The following is a 15,120-nucleotide window of genomic DNA, read 5'->3' on the forward strand; positions in this document are numbered from 1 at the left end:
CCCTTCGGGATGAGAGCACCCAGCCCAGGTGGAGATCTTGGCCCTTCATACCCCGTGGTGCCACAGCAGAGCTCCCCATGCACACCAGGGATGCCCACAGAGTCTTGGGGTGGGTTTCCTGAACCAGGACCCTTGCTGGACATAGAGGGTCCTTTCCGAATGCCACAAAGCTAAGAGTAGTGATACGGATCACCTGGGTGCAAGGCTGTGGACAGAAAATCAGCCAATAAGCCCGCTTACGTTTTCTCCTGAGAAACTTCCGACCACAGGAAGGGATTGACACCCAAACAGAGAAAGAAAGAAAGAGGAAGAAGATTTATGTCTGCTGGGCTTAGAGGATCAAAAAACTGCCGTGATGCAAAACACGATCGAGGCTACAATCCCCTTTTGATGTCTGCAGGAAGGAAAGAAGATGCTGAGAACTTTCTCAGCTCTGTGGATGCCAGCCCCTTATTTCCACGTCCAGGGTCAAGAGGTGGTGGAAAGAAAAATAAAGTCCAACTGGGAAATAAGTTGAAAAGAGCCCTTTCCTTGCCCAGGGTTCCAGGGTAGGGCAGGAGGGAGCCACAGCCTCACAAGTTGCTTCCCCACAAATTGTATCCCCGTGCATCACAGCCCCGTACATCACATCCCTGTGCGTCCCATCCCCATCTATCACATCCCCATGCATCACATCCCTGCACCATCACGTCCCTGCAGCATCACCGTACCCAAAGCACCCCCAGCAGTGTGACACCCACTCTGGATGGAGAATACAAGTGGCCAGGAACATTCCTGAAGTCACTTTGGAGAGTCAATGCTATCCGTCCCTGTAACAGGTTGACCTGAGTGTCCCCACCACGGCCACGTCCCCTCAGACAATAGTGCATGCTGCTGGGACACTGTCCACAGCGGGTGAAATCCCTAAATTTAGATATACCAGCTGCGAGCGGTATGCAAGGTATTTAAGGGCCTATAATTTTAGACTAAGACGTATTTAATCATGTTATATCTGGGGCTGAGCAACGCAAAATATTTTCCACGGTTATTCATGTGGATCTTTACATGAATTAACAGTAGCCATAATCATTCCTCTTCAGAGTCCTTGCACTAGGGAGGGCAGACGAAGCTGGACTTTCCCTTTGCACCAGTTGGTGTTTGCGAGAAAAGCACTCGAGCATCCACCAGACCAAGGAAAAGAAAAATCCCCGGGTTGCCTGGGACCGGTCACGGGTGGGCAGCAGCCCTGGGACTGGAGCAGTTTCAGCCCATCCCCACATAAACAGAGATAAATCCATCAGCGAAGGGGGTTTACGGAACAAGCCGAGAAATTTAGGGAAATTTTAATCCGCTTACAGATTTTCCACAAACAAAAACACGGGCTGCTGGGGCCAGGTCGGTGACTGGGGTGAGTCGGCAGAGCGCCCTTGATGTCGGTGTGCTAATTTTTAACAGCTGGGGAAATCTGGCGCGGGGTCCTCACAAGTCGCACTCCTCCCTCCCATTGCTACGAGCAGCTGGGTGGGCAACGGCGCTGGTGGCCCAGGAGCATCTCAGAAGCATCCTCCCAACACCACCTGTGAGCAGCAGCTGGGCAAAAAGGTTTTGTTCTCTTCCAGCACAGCCATTCCTGCTGGAAGCCGCTGGAAAGGGAACCGCGACCTTCCTTCTGCAGGGATGGATAACACAGGCATTCATTTTTATGCCATTTTCTGGGCAGCCTGGGAGGACTTGGGGTGCCTGTATTGTGAACAAAATAAATCTGGCTTGTCTTCAGGTGTATCTTCAGGTGGTTTCACTTCAAGTGTTTTGGAGATGAGCAGTGGGCTGCAGGCAAAACAGAGATTTTTGGATATTTATAAAACTACAGAATCTTATTTTCAGTTGCTGAGTTTTGATATTTGCTGTTTGCTTTAAATAAAGCCTACTTTGTTGGTTTCTTTTGTTTATTTGTTTGTTCTTGTGATTCAGGATGACTGGGAGCACCCAGCATCTGGGAAGCTGTGTGCGCATGTGGTTTAAACCTGCCTCAGAGTAGTCGCAAGTGTGTTTTGCATATTTATCATGGACAGAGGGATTATAATATAATTATTCACTACCAGTCAATAAAAAAGGAATTATCGTAACAGCTTCCATGTCACACATGGGATCACACTGCAATTAAGAAGGAAAAGCCCACAGTTAATCACTGGAAATGCTTTCTTCGTGTTCTACAAGGCACAGGAGAGAGCATTTACGTGGAGATGATGCTGCAGCGAAGGGAAGGTGCCCGAAGCAAATGCACGCTGCAGCAGCGATGTCTGCTGGGCTGGTGTCTGCAAAGCAATCCCAACAACCTCACCCTGCCATGAGAATCACAACCAAGAGACACAGCAAAGAGGATTTAGGAGCTGAGCGACTTCTGCAGGTCTGGGCAACTCCCAACTCCCCTTGCATGAAACCCAGTATGGGGAAAGATTGCTCCCCATTGCTCTTCTGCTGGAATATGAAGCACTGCAATGCTCGGTCCCTCTGTTAAATGGCAGGTTCCCCCTCCCTGGTGTTCAGGAGATGACAGCAGTGCCCATCAGAAAGGGCAGCAGTTCCTAAAACAGCTGTAGCTTGACCCAGCACGGCGCCAATGAAGATGCTGCAAATGCTGCTGACAACTGATGGAGTCGATGAAGGATTCAGGACCCATTTTTCTCTGTTAGCTGCTCAGGTGGTTGCAAGAAAAGTCACTCAGTCATTACCCAGGTCATGTCCCTGTGCCCCGAGGGAACGTGTGCTCCTTTTATAAGCACGCGTTCCTCCCGTCGCGAAGCACATCGAGCCGTGGATGTGATAACTGTCATAACTGCTGCTGGCTCCGCGTTGCCTCGCTGCTGCTATAATAGAAGGGCAGACCCCTTCCAAGCACAATAAATATTGCAACCACCAGGCCCTGAAGTCTCCCGTCTAATTAAAGGCTTTGGGTATGGATATTCCAAGAGCTGCTGAGATCCGGTGGAAGCGGGACAACGTAAACACCTTGGAGAATGCCTCAGTTTCCAGATGAGCTCCCCACATAAAACCACGCAGCCTCTGCTCTCCCTGAGCAGAGCAGCAAAGCCCCTGCCTTGGCCCTCGCCGTGCTAAGCCATCGGGGAGATGGAAAAATACAGCGTATGCACTCATTCCTGATCATTACTGATCAGCAGTGGTCCAGAAACTTGGTAACTGATAGCTATTATTTTTATCCCGGCTTTTGTGTATGAGTGTCTGTTACTGCTCTTGATTCTTGTCCTCCTGCACAGTTTCACGCTCTATAATAGTTTACAGGGCCTGAAAAGCAAAAACTTTCCTTGCTCTGGGGACTGTGGGGTTTGGAAATGTCCAACCCACCTTTTCAGTGTCCTCTGAGGATTTGAGCATCTCTTCTGTGTCACACAGCCAGCACCTTACTACGGAGCCTGCCTTCGCCTCTCGGGGAGGCTGTGAGCTGGTTATTTGCGACCGGGAGCACCAGAAGCCGTTCTGCACGCTTTGACATTATCTTCCACCAAAAAAAAACACATTCATTTATTAAACCTCACACAGAGATAGATACAGGTTACCCACTTTAATTTGCACAGACAAAGGTTAACTGGCCCACCAGAGCTCACTGGGCAGGCCAGCAGGTGCCCTCCCATCCCTGCCAGCTTCCAAAATACCTGGGAGCCAGGAACCTCGCACTGGTGCCTCTTTATCCTGAATCCCCTCACAGACCACACAGGGGAATCAAGTGAGCAATACCCCAAACCCCCTCCTGCCTTTAGCCATTGCCTTCTTCCCGTCTTGCTTTTCTTAGTATCCAGAAGACAGAAAGAAAAAAAAAAAAAATTTAAAGGCAACATGAAACCATTCCACACTCCCAATGAGAAAATAAAAATGGATGTTGCAGGCTCATGTGTTCTATATGTTTCCAAATATTTCCATCTGCTCCTGAAATTTCCATTAGGAGTTGCCAAAAAGTCTTACAGAATTGTTAACACGATGGTAAATTTAGATTCTTTTTATGGAGAGACGTTTCCCCACCCTCCTAAAAGTCTGGTATCAATTTGTCCTGTCACTGATAAGCCAAAGATATTGCTGCATTTGCCCTTTTGCCCTGCTTGTGGCGGAGCTGCTGGCTGCGATGGGACAGGAGGGGATGAAAAGGGACAGGAGGGGATGGATGGGACAGGGCAGGAGGCAGGGAGGTAGCACAAGCAACCACGTACATGGCACGGTAATCACAGTGCCACAGCACCTCCAGACTGTCTGGGACACAGACAGTCCCAGCACAGCTTTTTTGATGCTTTTTCATTAAAACAGGGTTTTCTTTCCTGCTGGGAGGTGTCTTGCCAGGTTGGCTCTCGCATGTGCTCCGTTGGATCAGTGGTGGCATCACTCAGGGCTGATCTATCTGCTGTTACCGGAGCTGAGAGGAGCACAGCGAGCACTCTGCAATATTGTTTTAAAGCAGTCACTCTCTGTGACTTAATAATAGTCCTGTCCATGCAGCATAGCAAATAAGGGCCGTTTTCCAGACGAGGAACTTAACAGACACTGAAGATTCCTGCCCAGAACACACCACTCCTGCATCCTGCAGCAGGGCTGGTGCTGACAGGGAGGGCAGCCCATGGTCCTGAGCCTGGAGATGTGAACCCAAGCCCATGCAGCTCAGGGCAGCGAGCTCCCTGCCACCATCCCAGCAATGGTATCTGTTCTGCCAGGCTGCCTCTTCCAGTGACCGTCCATCTCCCCGTATTAAATGCACTGCAAAAAAATTACATACCCACACAGAAAAGAAACTTGACAATGCTTTTAGTTACGATCAAGCCTAGCTACAACACCTAGAGAAGTGAATTGTTAGATAGACACTGTAGGGACGCCACAGTGACTCCCTGCAGTGACTCTTCTAGTGCACTGGAATGCACTTAGGGATGCTATAGATCAGAAATTAATCTTCCTTAAGGAAGAAAGGAGAGCTGCAAGTCTGCGTTCTTGCTCCCGGGAGAATGGCACAACAACGAGCCCAGGGAAGGAGAATTACAGACGCCTCATTTCATCCTTTCTACCCCTGTGATGTTCCCTGATGTGCCGCTGAGCTTTGCCCACCTCGGGGAATGCTGCACCATGAGGAGCAGCTGTGCACAGGCTGGGGGGGAAGCAAGGAACTCGCAGCAGCCGCCTTCAGAAACGAGCCCTTCCCACCGAAAGGAAACCTGTCTGATCTTCTAAACCCTTCCCTGCAATTACGCTTATCGTATTTCCCTCCTGATGTATTTCTTCTTCGAGAGCAACAGCCTCCACTCTGAGCTCTGGGCGAGCTCTGGGGCTCACACATCCGCGCATTGCCACCTGCAGCCTGCTTGGGAAAGAGCCGCGCTCGGCAGCGAGCCCCAGAGCTCGCTTCTGTGCTCGCCTCAGGTCACCCAGATGTCCCGGAGTGAATGGCATCAGCTTGTCTGGCCTCATCACTGTATAATTAGTCCACTTGGTTTCGAATTTTAGAGCTCAACCTTCATCCTGCCGAGAGCTGGAAAGAGATGGGAGCTCTCGGAGGAAACAGGGGAGCTCCTGTCTGCTTGGACAGTATGAATTATTAACTTCTGCGGGCACTGTTGTTCAGACTTCAGTGTTAAAAAGACGTGGTTAACGTCTTCCCTAATTTTCTTGTCAATTTTCAGAGTGAAACTTCCTCTCTTCTCGCACGCAGCAGTGTGAAAGCCAGGGGAACCCGCAGAGAGCGCGAGTTTGTGCTACCAGGCGGCTGAAGTCGTTTTATCTTAAACTGTTAATTTTTCATAACGTTGCATTTTTTATGTATTAGTGACTGAGCTCTCGGCCAGATATTTTATTTTTTTAATATTTGCATTTTTGTAGGAATAAAAAAAATAAATAAATTATATTTGCTTGAAGAAAACATCAAAATTCAAGCAGATGGGAGTTTTTACCAAAAGAAGACTGTCTTGCTCAGAATTCATTCTATTTCCAAAACCTCAAATAAAGTTTCATATCTTTCAGCAAATCTTGGACCGGGATTATAAATTCAAAATAAAAATACAGAAATTTCCTACGTTGAGCTTATAAATGCTAGTTTACGACATATTCTGGTGTCTTAATGAGAGCCATGTGACCAAAGTTACACATTATAGGAAACAGCCAAAAGGCACATATTATTTTACAGGTATATTTTTAACTGTAGAGGATTGCTTTTTAAAAGTTTAACACAAGATGTTGTTATCCTTTTTTAATTAAAAAATTACTGCGGTATTTTTCCATTTTTAACATGCTCTGCTCTGCACCTCAGCAGTGCGCAGGGGAACCACATCGTGTCCCCAGAGTCCTCTGTGCACTACAGATGTTGGCACCAATGCTATTTATTGTCACCTTGCAGCTCCCAAAAGCTCTGTCTTGCTGATTTTCTTCACCGCAAGCCCTCACAGCATCATTTCAGAAAAGTTTTGGGTGTACAGAACTGCTGATGTTGGATAGCAACAGCATCACTAAAACACTTTTATTTTACTTAAGCCCAGCAAACTAAGACAGTGATGATAATGGCATGTGACGGTATTGGAGAGGAAAGTCTCAGGCCTTGCTACACCTCACCTGTTAAATATTATTGGGTTTAGTGCCGTAGGAGGTCTGAGCTCTCTGGACCTCACAACACAGCCTTAGTAATTATCCCCATTTCTAACCCCATCTCCACTGTTTGTCCCTATTGACAGTGCTGCTATTGAATACCCAGTAATGGGTTGCAGCCTCCAGCAATCCTCCCTCTCATTTTCCAGCTGAGGGGAAACACAACAGATGAGCCCATACATGAAAAGGAGGGGAGGCAAGGCTGTGGTTCTCTGTGAGGGCATCAGTGGCACTCACTCAGGTCCTGGGCACAGGGGACACACACCACTGATGGCCCAGCGGTGGTTTCTGTCTATATGTGTGGTACTAAACAAGGCTCAGTCTGCAGCCAAATCCACCAGGTCTCAGTGCTGGAGGGCAGCTTGAGGCTGACTTGGGGAGGAATTGCATTGAGTCAGCCTGGCTAGCTTCCCCCCCAGGAAGGAACCATGGCCAAAAACTGTCCTGGCACCTCAGGTCTCTGTATGCTACCCTGAGACCAACAAGCATCCCTCCGGCAGTCCATACAAGCCTTCAGTGGCACCAATTTCACTGTAAAATATTTGCATGTTTTCAATTACAGTGTAGGCCAGGCAGACCCACGAGGCTCTTCGCAGTGCCGAGCCCATACAATGGATGCATTAGATCGTTCTCTTAAGCATTGCCTGGTGGGCCAGAAGAATCCTGGGTTTACAAGAGTTAAGGACGGAGGGCTGGGAATTAATTGACATCTTCCATCTTCATATGATCTCAGGTGGATACTTTATTTTTTGTCTGAGGAGGTTTATTTTCCTCCAGCTTGATTGGATGAATTGTGTTCCCAGAGATCAGAGAGTTCAGATGGCAGAGGATCCTCTTACCAGAAGATGAAAGCCAATATAATCAACTGCACAACTTCAAAACATGCAGCTTGTTCTTGTTGGCTGCGCCTAAGTTTTCCCTGCAGAGAAGCTGTCGACAATGATTTGATATCAATCCAGTAACAATCCCTGGTTTCTAATAATAATTTGCACTTCAGTAGAAATGTTCATGTGAGGCTCTGAGAACATTTAGCAGATGGTCATTAGCGAAGCTCCCCAGTTCTCCTGCAAGGAAGAGATAACAATTATTAGCCTTGTTTTACAGATGGTGACACCGAGGTGAGGCACTGAAAGGTGAAATAACTCTCCTAATTTTCCATAACGAGCCGGTGGCAACAGATCTATGAATGAAACCCAGGCATCCTGCTGCGATTACTCCACAAACCCCATATCCTTATCTCTTACAGGAAAACATGGTCAAAGAGGTGAGCCTGGAAAGCAAAAAGCGAGTGACTCAAAGGCAGGCTTCATGACACATTTCTGGAAATAAGGAATTAGGTCTGGGTCAATAAATAACTGGAAAACCAGGGGGACGCAATCTGAGAGGCATGTGAAATGAGGATGGATGGAAAAGCAAGAAGATAATGGAAGGGAGGGGAAGGAAAACAGAGAGCGGGACTGACTTTTTCTTTCCACTCTTGGTTTCAATCAGCGTTGTAAAACGAAAGGTTAAGGCCCAGAAGGAACAGAGAAAGCGAGCGGCGTCTGCCCCCGCGGGGCTGAGACTCATGAGGGAGGCTCCCCAGGGGCTGTGCTCACCGGGCCCATGGCCCATGGCCCTCAAGCCTCAACCCACAGCCCACATCCCTCGGCCCACAGCCCAGGGCCCTCAGCCCATGGCCCATAGCCCTCAGCCCTCAGCACAGGGCCCTCAGCCCTCAGCCCTCGGCACGGAGAAGCCCTGGCAGCGGGGGTGCCCCTGGCAGCCACCACCCCCCGGCCTGGCGAGCGCCAGCCCTGCTCCCTGCAGCCGGCAGCGGTGGGAGGGCAGGCTGGAGGTGTGTGGACAGGCGCTTTGGGGACTAATTTTAGCTTTCTGTTGTCCTGCCTTTCCCTTTCTCACCCAGGACGTCTGGACTGCTGACACCGATTGACTGGCTGATGCTCCAAACCGCTGCGCTAACATCACACATACGCGACGAGGGGAACGCGGCCCAGCTAGCTGGCCCAGCGGTGGAGTTTATAAAACAGCCAAATGGAAGCCAAAAGACTCGAGTTTAATCCCTCCAGTTAAGTCATCTAGATTCCTTCTCGCCACCAGCCATCTGATCTCAATCAACAAATCTTGGCCTTCGTTTCCTAACCTAACTGAGTCCCAGTGCTGAAGCCTGAAGTGATCTGCATGCAAACTGCTTTAGTAGTAATACCTTCAAGAGGGATTTATTATTATTATTATTATTATTATTATTATTATTATTATTGCTATTGCTATTAATATTACTATTATTTCCCAAAAGCACTCTAATGTGAAAGTGGTATGCAAACAAGAAAGGTGTCAGTAAGGTTTGCTGTCAGTAATTTGTAAGCACTGTAATTTTCTTCCATTCATTTTTAACATCTACAGCTATTAAGAGTATATTGAAATAGATGTACTAACGTGAATATATTGTATTACAAATATATAATACCCAATCATTGAGTATTAAAATGGCATGCTTTTTATGACTAGAAATACTTCCAATTTGTCTGTTCCTCTCATAACATTACCAGGATTTTGTAAGCAGATCAAACTTGGACTGCTCTGTCCACATCTTTAACATCAGTAAGCAGCATCACCTCTAGCTGCAAGATACACTTATGAAACTCTGCAATACTTTGTTTTCAGCATCGTCCAACACACACTCCAGCACCAGAGAGCCAGAGCACCAGACCTGTAACCAGAAGTGTGCTGGAGTGGTAAAATATTGGCTTTATAGCAGGGAACACCAGGGCAATTCCAGAGAGCAGAGCCGACGGCTGCATCGGCCAGCTCAGAGACAGCTCATGGCCAAGAACACGGACACTGCTGATGCTGCAGGAGCTCCTGGGGGGCTCAAAGCAAAGGGCTTCATTCAGCATATTTGCATTTTGGAAGTAAATACTGCTGCATGCCCAGAAGGAATCCCAAATGTGGGGAGAAAAGAGAAGAAGGAGGAGGCAGGAACACTGCGCTGCTCTGCCTGTGCCAGCTATGAGCACGTTTTTCATGATGCAGAGAAGATGGCAGAGCAGCTCATGCCAAGAACAAGTGTGTGTCACCTCAAATACTCTTTTTTCCATGCCCCTTTCTTTAAACCCGATCGCCAAATTTCCCATGCCTTGTCATAGCCCCAAAGAAATGAAGTGGCAGAGGAGTCAACCTGCACAGAAAGACCTGTGTTTGAAGGGCACCGTGTACGGAAAAAAATCCTGCAGGTTCTCCTGATCTTTGGTCCGCAGTCCTGCATGGTGCTTACTGTAGAGGAATATTAGGGAGATGCCATTTGTCAGGCCAAAGTGCTTCCCAGCAAAAGTCAGGATTCACGACTGGATTCCAGATACTCAAGGCTATCTTTAGCAAGCGGAGTTGTGAAACATCTCTTCAATTTTGCCATCTCTCATGACTACAAACTGTTTATACCTCAACATTATTTTTTTCCTTATCATCTCTGTCCACTTCCAGCAAGCACCAAGCACAACCCAAATGAGGGAGCAGCCAGGGGCCGAGGTACTTTCCACAGGGACAGGGATGTGACTCCCCGAGAGCCACTTGCTATGCCGGAGGATTGGTCACTCTTGTGCCACTTGAAGAGAAATATATCCACAAAACTGTACAGACATTCACCTGCAACTGCTGAGAACCCAGTGCCAGCCCTACAAGTGCTTACAATTGACCTACAAGTCACGTGCAGTGTGAGCGAATCAGTTTCCTCCCTTCAGGAAAGCAGACCAAAGAGGGACCATTTCAAGGCATGTTTCAGTGTGGACATACAGTTAAGTAACATCTTGTCCAGGGCTGGAGCTCCTGTTCAGCTGCAGACCCTCAGCTTTCACTCCTCCTCATTTCAATGTGACATTACCTGTGATAACACAGGAGCTTATTTCACAATTTCTTTTTCTGAACATGCACGAGATACTATGTAGTAGCAAGGGACACAGAGGGAACAAGATATGCCATTTTGCCAACTAAAATAATTGTATTACAAAGCTCAGTCCGGCTTACATTATTGTGCTGTGCTCAATCAAACACTATCCCAAAGGTGCACACGTATCTCCAGACTATTTTAGGGGCTGGCAGCTGCTTCAGTACACTTACTCTTTTTTATTTTTTTATTTCTTCATCTTGGGGCTTTTAAAATTGATGGGAGGCTGAAGGCAAGAGCTGATGCATTGTAGATGACAACAAAAGAGGCTCCATAAAATTGCTTTTGGCATCTCGTGTGCGTTCCGTCTACATCTTATAAATTACCGCTGCATTTCAGCGATAAAAATAGTTTTGTATTTGGAATTGATTACAGTGAGATAAAGTTCTAATAAAAAAAAAAAAAGTACTGATGCATAAATATTCTGAACATACAAGGGTAATTTGATTTGATAAAATAGAAGTAGGGCTCTTAATTTCTTTTAAACGGAACACGCATCCACACACGCATACCACAGTGCAGATGAAACTTCAGCAGCTGTTTTACTTAGGATTCCCAGAAATGGTTATGTGCCTCTTGTAGCTCTTCTCTCCAGACGTTTTTATGGCGATCTCCATGTCACCGGCATTCTCATCCCCGATGCCGGGTAACGTTCCCCTGCAATCTGAACATGTTCAGCCCAGGACACTGCGCTTTCTGCTATGCAATAAACATCGATCCCTTTCCTGTGCCCTTAAGGGTGATCATATTAAGTAGGCTATTTTTATTTAGTTCGTTCCTTAGCGCATCAGCTCTGCAACCAGTGCTTTTGCCTTAACTGGGACTGCAGGATCAGCAGAGGGAGCTGATATATTGTTTTCAGCAATTCTTATATAAATGGAAGCATCACTTTATTTACATGAAAAAGAGGGAAATAGCTGTTCATATTTCAGTACGACCCAGACCAGCATGCTTTACTCAAGCAAAATGCTATTTGACTTCGACTAATAAATTAAGGGTGAAAATTGGCTCTGCATCATGACAAATGCATAGTTAACCTTTAAAGAAACATGAGGCTTAATTGCAGATAATAGGGCTGGATGAAGGACCTGGTGAAGCCAGAGCAAAGCACCAGGGCTGATTTGCTGAGCCCCCCACCCGCTCCAGCACTGGTGCAAGGCTCTGCCCTCAGGCATAAGCAAGCCTCCAAGTCCCCAGCCCCTGCAGCTCACGCTGGTGTCAGCCCAACCCCGAGACCTGCACCCGCAGAGGCCGTGTCCGCTCACAGCCCTCTGCACCCCCCATCCAGGCTGGAAAGAGGCTTTTTGAGGGGGCAGGAAGCCATCTCCTCTGGTCCCACCAGCGCCCTGCCAGAGCCGCGGCGGGGGCCGGGGCTCGCGCCTTTGATGTGGGCTGGACGGGATGTGGATGCGTCTGCTCGCGCCAGCCGCGCTAGCCGAAGCGCAGAAAGAAAAACCGACGGCAGAAAGGCGATTGTTTCTGTAGAGCAGCTTGAGCATTCCTCAGTTCTCAATAATGTACGATAAGCTGTTACGAGTGCCTTAAAAATCTTCCATATGAATAGTAAAAGCTGTACAAAATGTGTTCCCAGCAACTATTTCATGGTCCCGGGTCATGCTTCCACGGGGTAAATGCAGGTAGACTGACAGCACGTTATTTTTAAATTTCATTTATTTATTTTTGTGTACATTTTTTTTAATTTGACTGACATAGCATTGCTATAAAGATGCCCTGCTCTTTGAATATTTAATCCAAGACCACTAGTTCAAGTGTGGTTATGAAAAGTCACGGCAAACATATGACTGGAAAGAGGTGGTTGGTTTTGACTTCCAGGCAGTTGTTTGAAGCATTTCTTAGATGCACACAATATTCAGCAGAACACACGCACACACAGTGCTGAGTTTAACACACACACACGCGCACACACACATCTGGAAAACTGTTACAGTGGTTGAAGTTTCAAAAGGTGTACTGTCCCCTTCTCTCAGCAGCAGTGATAAACCTTTGGATATCCTGAGAAATAAAATTGAAGCGTAGTAAAGAAGATTAACTTATTCCACCAGCAGGGTACTTTTTTTTTTTTCAAGTTAAATATATTCTCCCAATCTTTTTTTTTTTTTTTTTTTTTTTTTTTAAATGAAGAGGGCAGAGGGAAAGGTCCTGGGGCAGCCAGGGTTAAAGAATACCAGTTCAATTGTTCCACCAATGTCCTTAATCCAGTACAACACGGATCCTAAAAGCATCTCATTAAAACAACATCATTAAATAAAAGCCTATCTAATGTTACGCACATGGTCCTACTGTCAGTTTCCTACTATTTATCATCTTCATAGTACGAGGAACGGCTTTGAGATGAATGAAGACAACACAGGTTAGGAGAAGTGCTTCAGAGAGCACGGATGTGAAGCCATAGGGCCAGCAGCCGGAGGACCACCGATGTGCTCTGGAGCACGAGGGCACTCAGGGGCTCTGCAGTGCCTGCCTGCCTCCTGTGGGAATTTTGCCTGCCTCCAACGTGCAGTTTTGCCTGGCTGCAAACCTCATTTGGCACTGGGGAGAACCCAGGCGGCATCTCACGAAGACGACAGCACCTGCTTTCTGCTCAGTAAACCCCCAGCATGTGTTCACGAGCGCTGGCCAAGCCAGGGCGAGAAGTGCGGGGACTCAGAGCTTCCCATCCCCATCCACCCTCACCCAAAGCTACAATTTGGGGTCTGGCATTAGGATGTGGACACTTTTGATTCTCATGAGCTCCGGCGAGCTGCCCTGTGCCACACACTCCCTTGCAGCCAGAGGGGTTGTGTGAGGTGACGGGCTGCCGAGCAGCAGCGAGCGCTGCGGAGGAAGCAGGCCAGCAAAGACTTAGACAACAAAAACAAACACGAAGCAATTAAAAGAAGGATGGGAGATGCGGTCTGATGCGCTTTTGCCAAGAAATAAATATTTTACATTGCCCTTTTTGAAAACACTCGCTTTGTGTTTTTTAAATCTCCAAAATGGCAGCTGCTCGCGGCACCCACCCCTGCACACACACACACCCCAACACACACACGCTTCCAGCCTTGGAGAGCTACCGGATTTACTTCGAGACGAGTTCCTGGTGCATTTTGACAATTTACTTTGAGGCAAGTTATTCTCAAGAAGGCAAAGTTCATGCGTGGCTTTGACAGCTCCACTTTCTCACAAATGGTATTTGAAAAGCAGAAAGCAAATGAGGGCCAAAGCTCCATTTAAAGTTCACCTCAGATGCCTGAAAAGCATTTATACCCACATCCTTCTGAGGTCCCTGCTTTATGAACTTCTAATGAATTCCACATTCTGCTACCCAACGTTTCTTATACATAGGGGGAAGAAAAAACAAACCAGAAAACCAATGCAAGCTGTTAGGAAACAGATGCACCACAGCAACGCCGGGGAGGCTTCGGAAGCAGCAGAGCAGCAAGGCACCTTTGCGAAGAGGGGGAACGGGAGGAAAAGAACAAAAAGCATGTATTTGTGAGATGCCAGTCCTTACAGACTCACGCAGGGCACACATAGAGGATTTTGTCTCCTACAGAGCAAGCACAGCCTCTCGTGGGCAGGACTCGTGGGCAGGACTCGCGGCCTCCTCACCAGGGCAGGTGTTTAGCCAGAGGCAGGCCTCAGCACCTCATTGCCCCGAGGGCTGACACAAAACTCCAGGCTTTTTTCTGACGAGGCTCAGACAAACCCAGGCCATCATGAGCCAGGTGTTATACCTCAGGTGGTAAACGATCCTTTTCTTGGAATTCCAGTGCGCTGCTGGTTAACAAAGCCGCGGCACTGAGCGTTCATGGCAGCTAAACTGACCCTGGTGCAAGTCAATGCCCTCCTGAAGGAACAACTACAACCCGACCGGTGCTTTTCCTATTAAAAACGACAGTAAAAAAGTGAATAGGCTTATTCAGAATACTCCAAGACATTGAAAGAAAAAGTGAAAAATGCTTTTGTATTAAAAAAAAAAAAAAAAAAAAAAAAAAAGCTTGCTTATCTCCATCTCCAATTCCAGAGCAAACCAGGTCACTAAAAGAAAAACTGAGATGCTCTATATATAATTTAAAATAATAATTAGCCACCTACTGACACTTGCTGTCCCAGCTGTCGGGAGATACTAAAGTGATTCCATATAGCTTGAGGGCAGGCTGGGAGACACCTTCAGCACATCTTGGGTAGTACCAGGAATGGATAAATAATAAATAATAAGAACATGAGAAAGAATAATCAGCTTTCCATATGTGAGGAAAAGAAGAGACTTTCACAGTTATGAAATAAATGATGGCACTGGGGAAAAAAAATAAAATAAAAAACACCCCAAAAATAAAATAAAATGAAATATAAAATAAAATAAAATAAAATAAAATAAAATAAAATAAAATAAAATAAAATAAAATAAAATAAAATAAAATAAAATAAAATAAGGACTTGCCTTACAGTAGGTTGGAAGTCTTCCTTTTTTAATGTGTTCAAAACACAGTTGCTTTGCCTGTGTCTTCTTCAACACCAGCAGACCACTGGGAAGTGGTTGCTTTTCCATTCAGCTCAGTTATTTTTTATTT

General features: G+C 46.9%; 1 protein-coding gene across 1 annotated transcript in view; it reads right to left on the minus strand.

Moving 5' to 3' along the window:
• Window positions 1–6,834: 6,834 nt before the first annotated feature.
• MAP2K6 (mitogen-activated protein kinase kinase 6) overlaps window positions 6,835–15,120 on the minus strand; it is a 53,497-nt gene continuing 45,211 nt past the window's right edge. Inside the window, exon 13 of the mRNA XM_082774928.1 lies at window positions 6,835–7,670. The gene's annotated coding sequence lies outside the window, so the exon portion shown is untranslated. The remainder of the gene's footprint in view (window positions 7,671–15,120) is intronic.

The sequence above is a fragment of the Aythya marila genome, assembly GCF_965140915.1.
Source record: "Aythya marila genome assembly, chromosome: 18".
NCBI classification, from domain to species: Eukaryota; Metazoa; Chordata; class Aves; order Anseriformes; family Anatidae; genus Aythya; species Aythya marila.